Consider the following 13,434-nt stretch of genomic DNA (forward strand, 5'->3'; position numbering starts at 1 on the left):
TTAGCTTAACTCTACCTGTACTAAGAATCTCACATTCAAATTAGGTTGTGTGATGCATTCCAGTTCCCTTTTTCTTCTGGTGACTAAAATATTCAATGTATGTGAGCTATGGACCTAATTATTAGCCATTATTTCACAAAACATGGGAGCTTTTTCCTGTTGATTAATTTAGTTTATTAGCATTAGAAGCAGTAGTTTATTTTACAGCTTTTGCTAAAATTATAAAATGGAATTAATAATAAAATCAGATATTATATAATAACAAAATTACATGATTTGTGGTTATTGGTAAAAAGCATACAATAAAATTACATATTCTAATAATTTAAACAAAAATACAAACAATATATGATGATACAAAACCAAAATTAACCAATAAAAATAGTAGAATAAAAAATTAAGAACAGAGAATTCTATTTGATTTTGGCCCTTATTATTTATACAAATAGTGCAAATATACCTATGGAGTATAGGATAGACTGTAAGCTGTTAGAAAGGAGACATTTTTACCCCTAATTAGCCAATTTTTCATATATTCATAGGTGCTAGGGTCGGAAGGGACCACAGCAGATCATCGAGTCGACCCCCTGCCTGGGCAGGGAAGTGCTGAGGTCAGATGACTCCAGCCAGATGCCTATTCAGCCTTCACTTAAAGACCTCCAAGGTAGGGGAGAGCACCACCTCCCTCGGAAGCCCATTCCAAATTTCGGCCACCCTTACCGTGAGGAAGTTTTTCCTGATATCTAGCCTAAATCTACTCTCTATCAGTTTGTGACCATTGTTCCTTGTTACTCCAAGAGGTGTCCTGGGATTTCAAATAGGAATCCATAGCGTTAAAAACATTCTGACCTGTTTTGGTCTGAGTTCTTTGTAAAAGATGAACTGCTCTTGTTATTTTTCTGTAGTCAAGAATCAAGTGAAAACTAAAAGCTGACGTTTTCCAGGGGGTGTCTTGAGTCAAAAAAAGGTTGAGAACCACTGCTTTACAAAGACACTTTCTTCTGTGAGAAAGTTTTCTAGTTGTTGAACAACAGTTTCATATTGGACAATTGCTTTTTGAGCTTCTTTTTCTTTAAGAATGCAACGTGAGTGGCCTGAGATAGTATCTTTGAACAGAACAACACATTTCTCTCTAAACTTATCATTCTCTTATTGATTCCTTCTAAACCAAAAGATCAGTCCCACCTAGAGGTAAAGTGATTTGCTTTTCCTTAGGACCTAGTTAATCTCTTGAGTCCACAGATACATGAGTAAAATGGTCACTAGTAGGAGCTGAAATCCTCAGCTGTCTAATACTCTGCCTTTGCAAAGTAAGGAATATCTTTAATTTCTGTCTTAAGAGGGCAGTTGGGCTGTCTCCATTTCTATTGGATGCCTCTTTCATGGAGGAATATCTAGCTGATTCTCCTAAGCACTGTAGCTGCATATATAAATAATATTGCTTTCCAGTAGTTGAAGGGAAGTGGTAAATCTTTTAGCTAAAAAACATGCAAGTATCTTTCAGACTAAAAATTCCCTTTTTGTGTGGATAAAATTTGAAAAATAAAATAGTTTGCTTTCTTAATCTGTCTTGTTCCTATCTCTAATGGAACTATGGTTTAAAATAGAGGAAGAAGTTTTTTGGTTGGTCAGCAACTGACTGCCAGTTCATCAATTGTAATAAAGTCCTCACTATTCAGAATTTTGTATTTATTAGACCTATTCTTTCACATGTCTTTGCTTATCAATTTTCTTTTGGTTACATTTAATAAATTATTGTGAAATTTTAGGTGAGATTGTACATCACAGATTAATTGATTAATTTCTTGACTGCTGTTCATTCATTTAGAAGTAAAATACTTCTTTCTTCATTTCCTTCAATCAGCAACAATTGAGGACATGAGAGGTACTTTGGGACTTCAATATACTTTGGGGATTTGATAATCTGAGGCACCCTTACTGCCTTCATTTTCCTATTGTAGGGCTGTTTCATGTATCCAGGACTTGTCTGTGGGAAAGAGACAGCAGGCAGCAAATTTACATTCCAGTTAAATTCATGGGTGAGGGATAATTGTGGATTTGATAAATCTATGTTAACATTTTCTTTTTCCCACAGTCCCTATTGTTGGTGATGTGGTAGAAAGTAAGTTTTCTTTTCTATTGATCTTTTCTCCCGATGTCTCAAATTGTCTAAATTGTACCACTAGTCTTATTAGGTTCTTTTTAGGCCTTTCTTAACAATAAATGTAATTTTCTACAGTGTAGAGAGACTTCTATTTACTGGCAGCAAAGGCTTAGAAACAAGGGGTGCTCTCATTATGAGTGGATTAGTGATCACTGATCATATTTACAATGGTCAGGGTTCCCAGTTGTAAACTTATTACCCAGACCAAGGGATTCATTTCCTAAGTGCACTGAATTCTAATAAGTACTGTTGAAAAGACCAGCTACTGCCCAATAAAATAATACTGTAACTGGAGTTTACCTAAATCAAGCAACATATAAAGACAGACCATATCAAACAGAATTAAAATAGTTCAGGCTTACAAAGTGGCCAGTACCTTTTGGATGCCACCTAGGGCAGAGGCAGTTCATATAGCAGGGAGCTTGTAGCTCACTCATGTGGAGGTGATTCCACTAACGATCTCTGCTGGGCTCCTGCCTCCAGCTCCACAGTCTTTATGCTGGGACTTGTTAGTATTTTCTGCTAACAAGTCCCAGTTCTTTTATGTGAACAAAGGTTTAATGGTCCCATTTTGGTTAATGATGGACTTTGTTGCATTTTTATAGTCAACTCTTCTGTCTGATTGCTCACTGTCTTCTATTTCATTCATGTAGCTGCTAGATACTCTGTAGAACGTGATGAATTTAGCAAGGGCAAGTGCAAAGTCCTGCACTTGGGATGGAATAACTGCACGCACAAATACAGACTAGGCAATGGCTAGGCTGCCATACTGCAGAGAAGGACCTATTGGTTACAGTGGACCAGAAGCTGAACATGAGCTAGCAGTGAGCTCTCGTTGCAAAAAATGACAACAGCATATTGGATGGTATGAACAGGAGTGTCTCTTGCAAATCAAGGTAAATGATTCTTCTGCTCTATTTAGCACTGGTGAAGCCTCACCTGAAATACTGTGCTGGAGTACTATGTCCAGATTTGGGCCCTACGCTTCAAGAAAAATGTGGACAGATTCGAGTTCAGAGGAGAGGAATAAAATTATTAGAGGCCTGAGAAGCATGATTTATCAGGAAAAGCTTGAATATTTAGCTTTATTTAGTCTGGAGAAGAGAAGACCTGAAGCAGGGGGATTTGATAACAATCTTCTTATACCAGAAAGGCTATTACAAAGACTATGGAGATACACTTTTCTCTGTGGCTGTTGGGGACAGGGCTAGGAGCAATGGCTTCAAATTGCAACAAAGGAAATTTTAACTTTATTAGAAAGAAATTTCTGACTAAGAGTTAAGCTGTGTGTTGGGTGGTTGCAAATCAGCTACCTAGACAAGTTGTCAAATCTCTATCCCTGGAAATGCTCAAGAACAGGTTAAAAATCACTAAAGCTCAGGTTAAAGCTCATCTTGCCTTGGGCAGGAGGTTGGACTAAATGATCTTCTGAGGGCTCTTTCAGCCCTGTTTTTCTATGATCCTTGTTTAACCCTCATCCATTCTCATAAAATCGTAACTGTTGTTTTCATGGGGTAACTTGTTTTCGAACCCAAATATTATTTAACTAGGACTATGAACAAAATTTAAACTTTTTTTAGAGTTTCAAAGCGTGAATGATCAATTACTAAGTCTGCAGTTAACAGTTTTCAAACTAACAATCACTTCCAAAAGCATTTCCTAACTGTTTTAACTAAATATTGCATTTCTCACAAAGCATTAGTGATGTACTGCGGTGTACACAAGCACATCGCTTACAACCTTCTCATTGTTTCCAGGTTTTGCGGTCGTCTGTCCTTGGACAAAAAGCACAATGTCCATTCATGCTTGCAGAAGGTTCTACTAGGGTGTGTTGTGGCAATTTGTAGTTTAGGGCAGTCATACCAGACTTGATGGACTTAGATTACATGTATCCATCATTCTTTATTTTATTTGTCCATTGCTCAACTGTTCTCCAAGCTCCTGCAAAAAAAAAAAAGCACCGTCGTCTTAAATGTGATCTTTGTTTCCAGTTTCCATTGTGACCTATCCAAATGAGGAGGCTGGCAATGGCAGCCACATCCAGCATATTGAAAAGTAGTGTCATTGACCACTTCTTGATTTTCTGTCTGCAGGTGGTCTAACAGATTAAGTGGTCAAGGTTATCCACCTCACCCTTGTTTTTATTGTGGTCATGGATGATATCCAGTTTTCTTTGTTCTCTACCCACTGACAGGTCATGGTGCGTGCTTGACAGCAACAGCACAACTTGGGACTTTTTTGGAACATAGGAAACTAGGGCGAGTTTCCCATCAAAAGCAAAAATGGATGAAAAAGTTTCTCTTCTTCAATTTGCTTGCATTTTGTTTGGGATATTGGCCTTGTTTTTCCAAATTATACCCACATAGGTCAAGTCATGCTGTAGCAGTCTTTCTGCCAGGTCAGTGCTTGTGAAGAAATTGTCACCCACAATATTCCTTCCCGTCTTGTACCAGGGATGATCCAGTCTTCAACGACCTGGGTACCAAGGTTACCTTGGCATGGAGCTTCTGGTTGCTTGCCCAGGTAGATGTCTCCAGACAGGGGGAATGATGTTGCTGCATCACAGCACCACCGAATTTTCAAGCCATATTTGGCAGGCTTGCTGGGCATATACTGTCTGAAGGGACAGTGACCCCTGAACTCAGTGAGCTGCTCATCAACCGTCTGGTTTATTCCTGGAATATACCATTTCCTGAGCTCTCCACAAATTGTGTCCAAATATCTCTGAAGGCAGCAAGCTTGTCCACAGCTTTCCTTTCCTCATGTGTCAGTTTGTTGTCAAATCTCAGGTAGCTGGTGATTTAACAGATTTGTTTTAAACTCATGGTGGCATGGAAGCAAGGATGCCCAGTGTGTTGCTCCCACAACTCCAGTGCCTCGTGACCACCGTGGTGTAGAACACTGAGCAGTAGGAGGCCAGCGTAGGCTTTCAGCTCTGTTTCATCCAGCTTTTTCCACTCCTTTCTATTTTCAGGACGGCTATCATTCCACTCCATGAATCTTCTTTCTGCCTCTCTGTTTCTCTTATGATAACAGTCAGGATATCTTGAGAGAAACAAGTGAAATGTTTCCACCACTGTGTCTTTATTACTTTATCTTGTTGGCCCAGTACTTTCATGGACCGTGTCCTTGGCTGTTTTCCATTGATGCATTAGCTGTGTATTTTTTTCCCATGCTCTGCCATTCCTTCCTTTAAAGGTGTCATCATCTGCAATGTTTTCAGGGGGTGGTGTCAGTGGTTCTGCTCCACATTCTACTGTAGCTCTCCTCGGTCTTCCACGGCGGCCCCACGCTGGTCCTCTTCCCTTTCCCACTGGAAGTGTTGGCATTGCTTCTGCTTGTGGCACCAACTCTTCCTCATCTGAGCTGGATGAAGCGTCCATAGACACATGGTCTTCTTGCTCTGAACAATCTCCCATGTCAGGAACAAAGTCAGCATCCTCACTACCTTGGGATAAGATTTCATCAGTGGATGTGTCACTGTCATCCCTGGTTACCTGTGCAAGATGCTTCAGCACTGAATATGCTCTGTCTTCTCATCCTGAACTGCAGAAAAATAAAAAATTGATTACCGCTGAATGCATATAAATAACAATCAAAGACAAGCCTGTCCACCTATGCTGTCATAGAAGCAATTCTGCCTTACCCTATGGTAGCACAGGTAGCACCCTCTCGTCCTGGGCACAGAAGCCGGAGACCAGCATCCACCCTTTGCAGGCAAGCCAAATGTGGGTGTATGCTGTTTGGAAACCACACATGCAGGGGCTTATTGAGAGAAGGTAAAAGGTGCAAGGGGGTGTCAAGCCCTTATCGTTGAAGGGAACTCCATAGTGTACGCTGTATTGCAGTATGATGTTCTATTTCTTCTCTGTTGTCCCTTTGCTCCTTGTCCTCACTTCCAATAAAGGCAGGGCAAACAATGTTGTATGTAATGAAAGGGGCAGATGAGGCAGAGTTTTGCTGTCAGAAAAGAGAGCAGAGGTGGATTTGGGTGTGACAGGCTTGTTTTTGTGTTTTTTGGCAAAGGGCAGGGTGTTTTGATGACCTTGCAGCCTGCAAAAAAGTGGTTAGCAACAGGGATTACCACATCTGCAAAAGCAGAGTGGAGGATTGCCATTCATTAGTTACTAGGGATACCTGAAATGGACATGAATGAGGTATGAATGAATGCTGACCTTGCAGATGCATCCACCCAAAGTGGCCAAACAGGCCTTTCATTTATACAGAAATTGCATTGGGGTAACAAGTTACTCCAATATGTTAACATGGGCTTGGGGTAAGATTTTACCCCATATAGAAAAACATGTTACCTTGAGCAGTTTTTCATCCACAGAGAGCAAACCATTCATGTAAGCTGGCTATTGTTTGGGGATGTTGTGCACTCCAGTGCCAGTGACAATGTCCTATAAAGAACATTTTTTTAGAATTAATTAACTTTAAGATACTGCATGAAATATGCATCTGGGGTAGGAAATTACCCCATAGGAACATATGAAGGTTAAGAATACTTTTATTTTTTAATGACAATTTAGAACCTTAAAACATGATTTAAAAAAAAATAATTTATCTCCCAGTTTTAGAACTTAGGCTTGTTTTTTGCATTGTGGTATTTACCAACTTATAAAGGGCCGTTGGCCTGTGAGGGACCTCTAAGCTACCTAGTCCAATCCCTAGCAGTTGCAGGTACCTGTGTTAATAGATGTCAAGTCCAAAGTGGTTCACAAGAACATCTTTTTTGTTTCATTCTTTCTTTTCCTTAGTACAACACAAGCTACAAAACACTCTTAAACATTTTATAATACATTTGCTGTAACACCAATGACCAACCCCCCCTGCCCAAAGTGCAGTGCACTGCAGGAAGGGAATAGGAGAGATCAATAGTGCTACCAATGCCCAAGGTTCTGCAATGGCAGGAAATTCAGGTGAAATACGTTCATCCTAAGAAGTGAGCCACTCTCCTAATTTGCAGGGGAAGGAGGGAGGAATGCCTTCCTGATACTGTACCTGATGAGCATTTCAAACCTGCATTTGTGCAAGATCTACCAGCCAGGCACTGGAGAGGTTTCCTGGTATTACTGGCAGCAATATCCTGCCTGTTGCTGTGGCCAGTTTCTGCTGTGCAGAAGGCAAGCACCATCCGGCAGTCACGGTATGCAGTAAGGGGAAAAATTCCTCCCTGACCTCTACTGGTGATCACTAGAAGCCTAGAAGTTTGGGATTAATTAATTACAATATAAATATGGTGCAACAAGTATATTGAGAGGTCAAGGGGAAAGGAATGAACAGGGAGGGAACTTAATCCATAAAGGGCTATCACAGATACTGGGCCTGACCTTCCTTAACTTGTACATACGCGCTGCAGAATTGTTTATTGTTTAGACTAAAGCATTTTCTCAAAAGTATTATCAGACCCCTGAAAACCGCTCCTGTGGCAAAATGCTCCAATACACAACCTCCTCCTGTTACCATGGGACAGATCTTGCTGAAGTAGTTTTTCTGTCTTCAGTCTTGTGCGGGATCATGTCACACTCCCCAGAGCCTTTCTCTACCTCCATTTGGTTCTTAAACTATGTGGGCCAATTTAGGCTCAGAGCGTATGTATTCCTCAATCTGGCCATCTTTTCTTTTTTTCAAATAACCATGTAGTAGTTCTACAATAAATATTGGTTGCTTTTGGCAGCATAGCACAATTCATATTCCTTTACTAGGTGCTTCAATTAGAAATATATATTGTACTTTTTGGTGTTGCAACTGCAGGGATGGCAGCAGGGACGTAATTCTTGAAAGTTCACTTCACAGTGTGGAAAACATATTCTCGGGTTAAATATGGGTGAAGATGCAGCTGAGTGCACAATAAGTGGTCTCCTATGAAGCAATGCTTTTTTTGCCTCTTGAGGGCAGTATAACCCAAGGTATAACTGAGGGGCTTGATTTGTGACATTTAAGATTTTGTATGACTCCAGGAAGGGGATGCCTGTTGTCTAAAAAGTTGATTATGCGTGTACCTGCCACATTTTCTTTTAAACATGCTTGGTGATTTACATTTTTGGTTTCATGCTAGAATTTTGGAAGAGGCTGAAGTGAGTTAGATGTTGACGTCTTATTGATTTTTAATAGTAATTGGGTACCTCGCTCTGTTAGGCACTAGAAAATGCCTGATCTCTAGTCTCGAGGAGAATCCTATGAGGACAAACAAGAATCTCTCTTCACTATAGAATCCTGTGGCTTTGTGCATTTACATGGCTCCTGGCAGACTTCTCTCCTGTTTTGTCCAAGACGGTCTGAGTTCTGTTGACCACTCTACCAATCATCAGATAAGCACTTGACTAATAATATCTTTTCCTCATATGGATGACTGCAGATCCAGATGGCCTGCAAAAGAATGCCGCTTTACACTCAACCTCCCACAGTGACATTGATTAAACATGGCTCCATTTGCAAGTTTCGGGGAGTGCACTTAGGCTGTCTATAAGTTCAAGGCATGAAGTACTAGAAAATTCTTTTCCCCATATTAATGTACTGCAACTCCTGCAATCAGATTGGCTCCTGAAGTCTTTTTACTACTGCTGACCAGGAGCTCAGATAGGCAACATTATTACAGGCCATTTTGGCTCAGAGCCCTGGTGCAGCTGCCCACATAGCCAGTGTGTTCTTTTCTTTACTCTGCCAGAATTCAGAAACAATCACTTTGCCCAGGCTTCACACATTTTCAACAGTTTGTAAATTGGTTTGCTAAATGGAGTTCTAATGGAACTTGTGAACGCGCCCTTCCCTTCCTCCCCTTTTCTAAGGACTCTCCACCATTGCATCCTTAAAATAGTCATCTTTGTAGCTATCAATTTGGTCAGGAGTGACATCTATACAGGAACAGCACACTCCGTTCTTTCTGCTGTCTGTGGATTAAGATTTTGCTGAGACCTCACTCAGAGTTCCTCACTATGTCCTTAGTTGATTTTTCACTTCACCAATGGTGACGTTTAGGGGGTGCACGTGCATCCTCTGACTAGCCACACTTACTGCTAAGGCGATGGGTTGGTAGGGAGGCGGGAGCGCTGGTGCCCACCCTGCAAATGCCGGCCAATCACTGCAGCCACTTCCAGCCTTCATGGGATTGTCTGTGGTCCCCCCCGGTTGGTGGGACTGGTCGTAGGGGGGGGGGCACATGTTCCCCCTGACTAAGGCAGCACCAGTTGCCCATGCACTTCACCTATCAACCTGCTCATTTTCATATCTGAGGGAACCCTATCGTATACTTTATATGATTTCTTTATTCTTAAAAAGCTATTTAGGAAATCACCCTGCTTATTTGTTGTGGTAGTAGTGAAGGTTGTAGAAGTTAAGCCCACCTTCTCAAAGACATTATCCAAGTGAACCTTTGCAACTGCATTACAATTTGTTCCCAGCCAGCTCATGTGCCCCTTCTCTTAGGTACTGGGGCTTACTAATCATGCTCAGCATGCCTAGGAAATATTTCTGTATCATAGGGACCCACCTAATTTGCGGCAGCTGTCTCCAGGTTTTGTGGTTCCAGCATGGCACAGTCCCATTTTGTGGCAGTGTGGCAGGTTCCTTCACACTTCTGATTGATTAGCTGAGGGGCCCTGGAAGTCCCACCCTTCCTCAGAGATTGACAGATGGCCATGTGTCAATCTCTGGGGAGGGGTGGGACTTCTGGGGCTCCTCAGCCAAAAGCATGGGAAGCCCACTGTTCTCTACCATGAAAATCTTTCCCCCTCCCCTCTCTCTCTCCCTCTTTCCACCCACTTTTTCGTGGGATCAGGACTTTTTCACAGGCAGCCTACCAAATTTGCAGTTTCCATGAAGATTGTGAAATAGTGAATTTGGTGGATCCTTAATCATAGATCCAGAGGGCAGCCACATAAAGATCAGGTCATAATTTTACCAAACATTATATGCTTTTACTAACTATATCATATGCCAAATTTAGAAGAGTGGTTCTGTAATCCTTATTTAGCTAACTGTAGTTTGAGCTTCTAAAATCTGGAAACTTATCTTTAGCCATCATAAATGGAATCCACATGGAAAAAGAGAGGTTTTCCTTATAGTAACTGTTTTGCCAAGATGCTTTTTTTCATGTGGCTCCCACAACCTATCCTCTACTTTTCATTTTTTTGAAGTCCATCTTTACTTGGATTCTGAATGAGTGAGGAACTGAGAGGCAGTTGGGGCAACTCTGCTGTTTATGTCCTTGAGGAGGTAGACAGGACACAATGACATGTAAAGTTCAGTCATGTTTCCACTGGATATTGCCAGTCAAAAGTTTCTGATTTCATATGTATGTGGACAAAATGTTTTGAAGATCATAGTTACTTAAAAATAATTTCTCTTCCTTGGGGACAAGTCCTCCTCGAACATCTGAGATACAGGGGCTTTGTAGACGATGTTGCATAATGAAGTGAATGTGGACTAAACATTGACGATTTGTCACGCTTATTTCACATGCAAGAAACGATGTTTGCTGTTAGTAATCAGAAAAAAGCATGTGAATGTATTATGATTCATTGTGGACTCTCTATCACTGTAGGTGTTCAAGAGGAAGTTGGACAGCCACTGGTGATGGATGTAGCTATGCCTGTGCTCTGCTGTGGACATTTCTCATGCTTCTGGGCTTTGCTGGCTGCTGCATGGGGCTGGGAAGGAACTCCCCCTCTTCCCCACCTCTGCTTCTTGCATGCCTACTATATCGGGGTTTTTTTTAAGCCCTCCTCAGAGGCATCGGGTGTTGGCTGCAGCCAAGACTGGGGATTGGGACTGAGGTGTGCAGTGCTCCTGCTGGGATATAAACCTGGAGGTTCCCGGCTAGACAGTCTTGCCCCTCTGTTCAGGGTCAGAGCAATTGCCATATTTGGGGTCAGGAAGGAATTTTACCCCATGGTCAGATTGGTATTGACTGTTGGGCTTTTTGTCTTCCTCTGTAGTGAGGAGTGTGGCCCTCTTCCTGGGATTTCTTGAGCGTACATTGACAACCTTTATAGCTGTAGAACATTGGCTGCCATAGCCCCCCGCTTTACTTGTGGCAGATGAGGGTGTTAATGGCATGTGGGCATATGGCATATGTTGTGTCAGGGTTGACTCATTTTGCTAAGAGGTTAGGCAGTAGATTTGTATAGGATGGTTTTGATAGGGTGAGCCTGCCTTAGGCAGGGGGTTGGTCCTTTTGAGGTCCATTTGAGGTCCTTTCCAGCCCTACCTCGCTCTGATTCTGTGATTCCACTCCTACTAAGCTTGTCCGTAAGCAGGTTTGTTGCCCTTGAACTTATTAAACTGAGAAGTTGTTTTGTTTGAGTATGCCAGTCCAGTTCCCTTGGTATATCCCTTGATATTCATTAAAATAGCTTCATGGTCTGTCAGACTTGTCTTAGCTATATTATATGCTCTGCATAATTACATTTGAGGGAAACAGTTGACAGAATAGAATAGTAATATTACATATACCCATTTTGTATTTACTTAGAAATCTACCTTCTGTACCTGCCTTCATTACCAGTTCTTTTAGATGAAATTTTGCGAACAGTTTTTCATACTCCAGTTCGTCAGGGAATTGCCCTTGCTATATACACGAATATGACAAATATCTGTATGCTGCATAGAATTTAATAGCTGTTGTTAAATGCCTTTTATTATTGGAGATATTACTGTTATGTAATTTCATTCAAGGTTCTACTTAATAAAAGAAATTACATGTTTCTGGTCGTACTGGAATATGTAAACTAGTACCTGACCAGAGACTGAGTAGCAGACAGAAATATAGAATTTATAGAAGTTATGACATTTCCTATAATCAGTTTAAAAAGTTTCTCAAATTAATTTGAGGAGCTCTATAATGAAATGTTCGATTATCACGTGTGGCAGGTATTTATTAATGGTATACGAAAGGGACCATAGTTAAGAATCTGTGGATTTCAACTATGGCTCCCCTATAATAGTAATCTAGAAGAAAATCCCTGAATCATCTGGAAAAGAGTAAGTGACTATATTGTCTGTCAAGAGTAGAGATACCTTTTTAGGATACAAATGCTACATGCAGCTCCCTTGTAAACACTGCAGATAGTGTTTAGAGCAGTTGAATAATGGAAATGAGGTCATACCAGTCCCCCTTGTAGCTTTACTTTGAGGCATTCTTTGCTAATTCTAGGCCAACAGTTGACCGAAGTGCTTTTAACAGAATGGTTAGTGATGCTATCTTTTTCTTTTTTCTTTTTGTAATATGTGCTGGCAATAATCTAACCTATTCAGTGTGATGAGATTTTTTTTATGGCTTCTGCTGTAAATGATCTAATCAGTCTGAGTAGTGGCCATGTTCTATTTTTTCCTATCTCTCTCTCACTCTGCAGCTGTTTCTGGCTTAGTTATGCTACTGCAGAACTAGAAAGTGAGGTCAGTAAGTAAGGTCTGGCCATTCCCCAGTGTTATAAAATGACTGCAGTGCCATATATAACACAATCTTCTATTTATTTCCTGGAGTCATTGGATCCAAGTTAGTTCTTACTCTTCTTTATGGCATCTGAGATCATTGCCCTGCAGGTACTGCTGCCTTTTGGTCTGGATTATCTCTTTGCGTAGGGGTTGACAGATTTTGTATTTTAGAATAAGGCTTTTATTGAGAAAAATAATGCAAGGCAAGATAATTTAATCAACTTTGCTTGTTTGTTTCTGGAGCTAGTCCTAGCTAGATTCCAAAAGCTGAGAAAAACCGACTGTGTTCCATGGAGGATATGTGAATTTAGCCATATCACTTTTGCTGCTGTGAATGGGGGTCCCCATCCCCATCAGTCTCTTTTAGATTTTATTTCAAAATGTGGTTGTATCTAGTTTTGAATTGCTTTGTAAATATGCTTTAATTGATAAGGTTTCCCAATCATTTTAAAGATCAGTGAATACTTAGCTACAGACACTTTACAGGACGGCAGAGAAGTCTGTGCCATCAGTTACACCAGAATCGTGTTATATAAATCTTGGTTGAATGTAGTTTGTCAAGAAATTTCTTTTCCCTTCATAAAGTAATCTCTCTATAAAGTAATCTTGATGATCCAATGAGCTTCTAATTCATTTCTAAATTTTTGGACAGCACAAATGTATCTTTATGTTTGTGCCACACAAATTTCTATCTCTGTATATGTAAGCCCACAACAACATCCTCAGTAGCTAAGTAACAGCACAGTGGATTGTTGTTTATAGTTACAGAAAATAACAGCCTCGAGTCTTAGTTAAAGTTTCATATATGATTTACTATTTTTGTATGTCTATGT

The sequence above is a fragment of the Alligator mississippiensis genome, chromosome 2 (genome assembly GCF_030867095.1).
Source record: "Alligator mississippiensis isolate rAllMis1 chromosome 2, rAllMis1, whole genome shotgun sequence".
NCBI lineage: Eukaryota > Metazoa > Chordata > Crocodylia > Alligatoridae > Alligator > Alligator mississippiensis.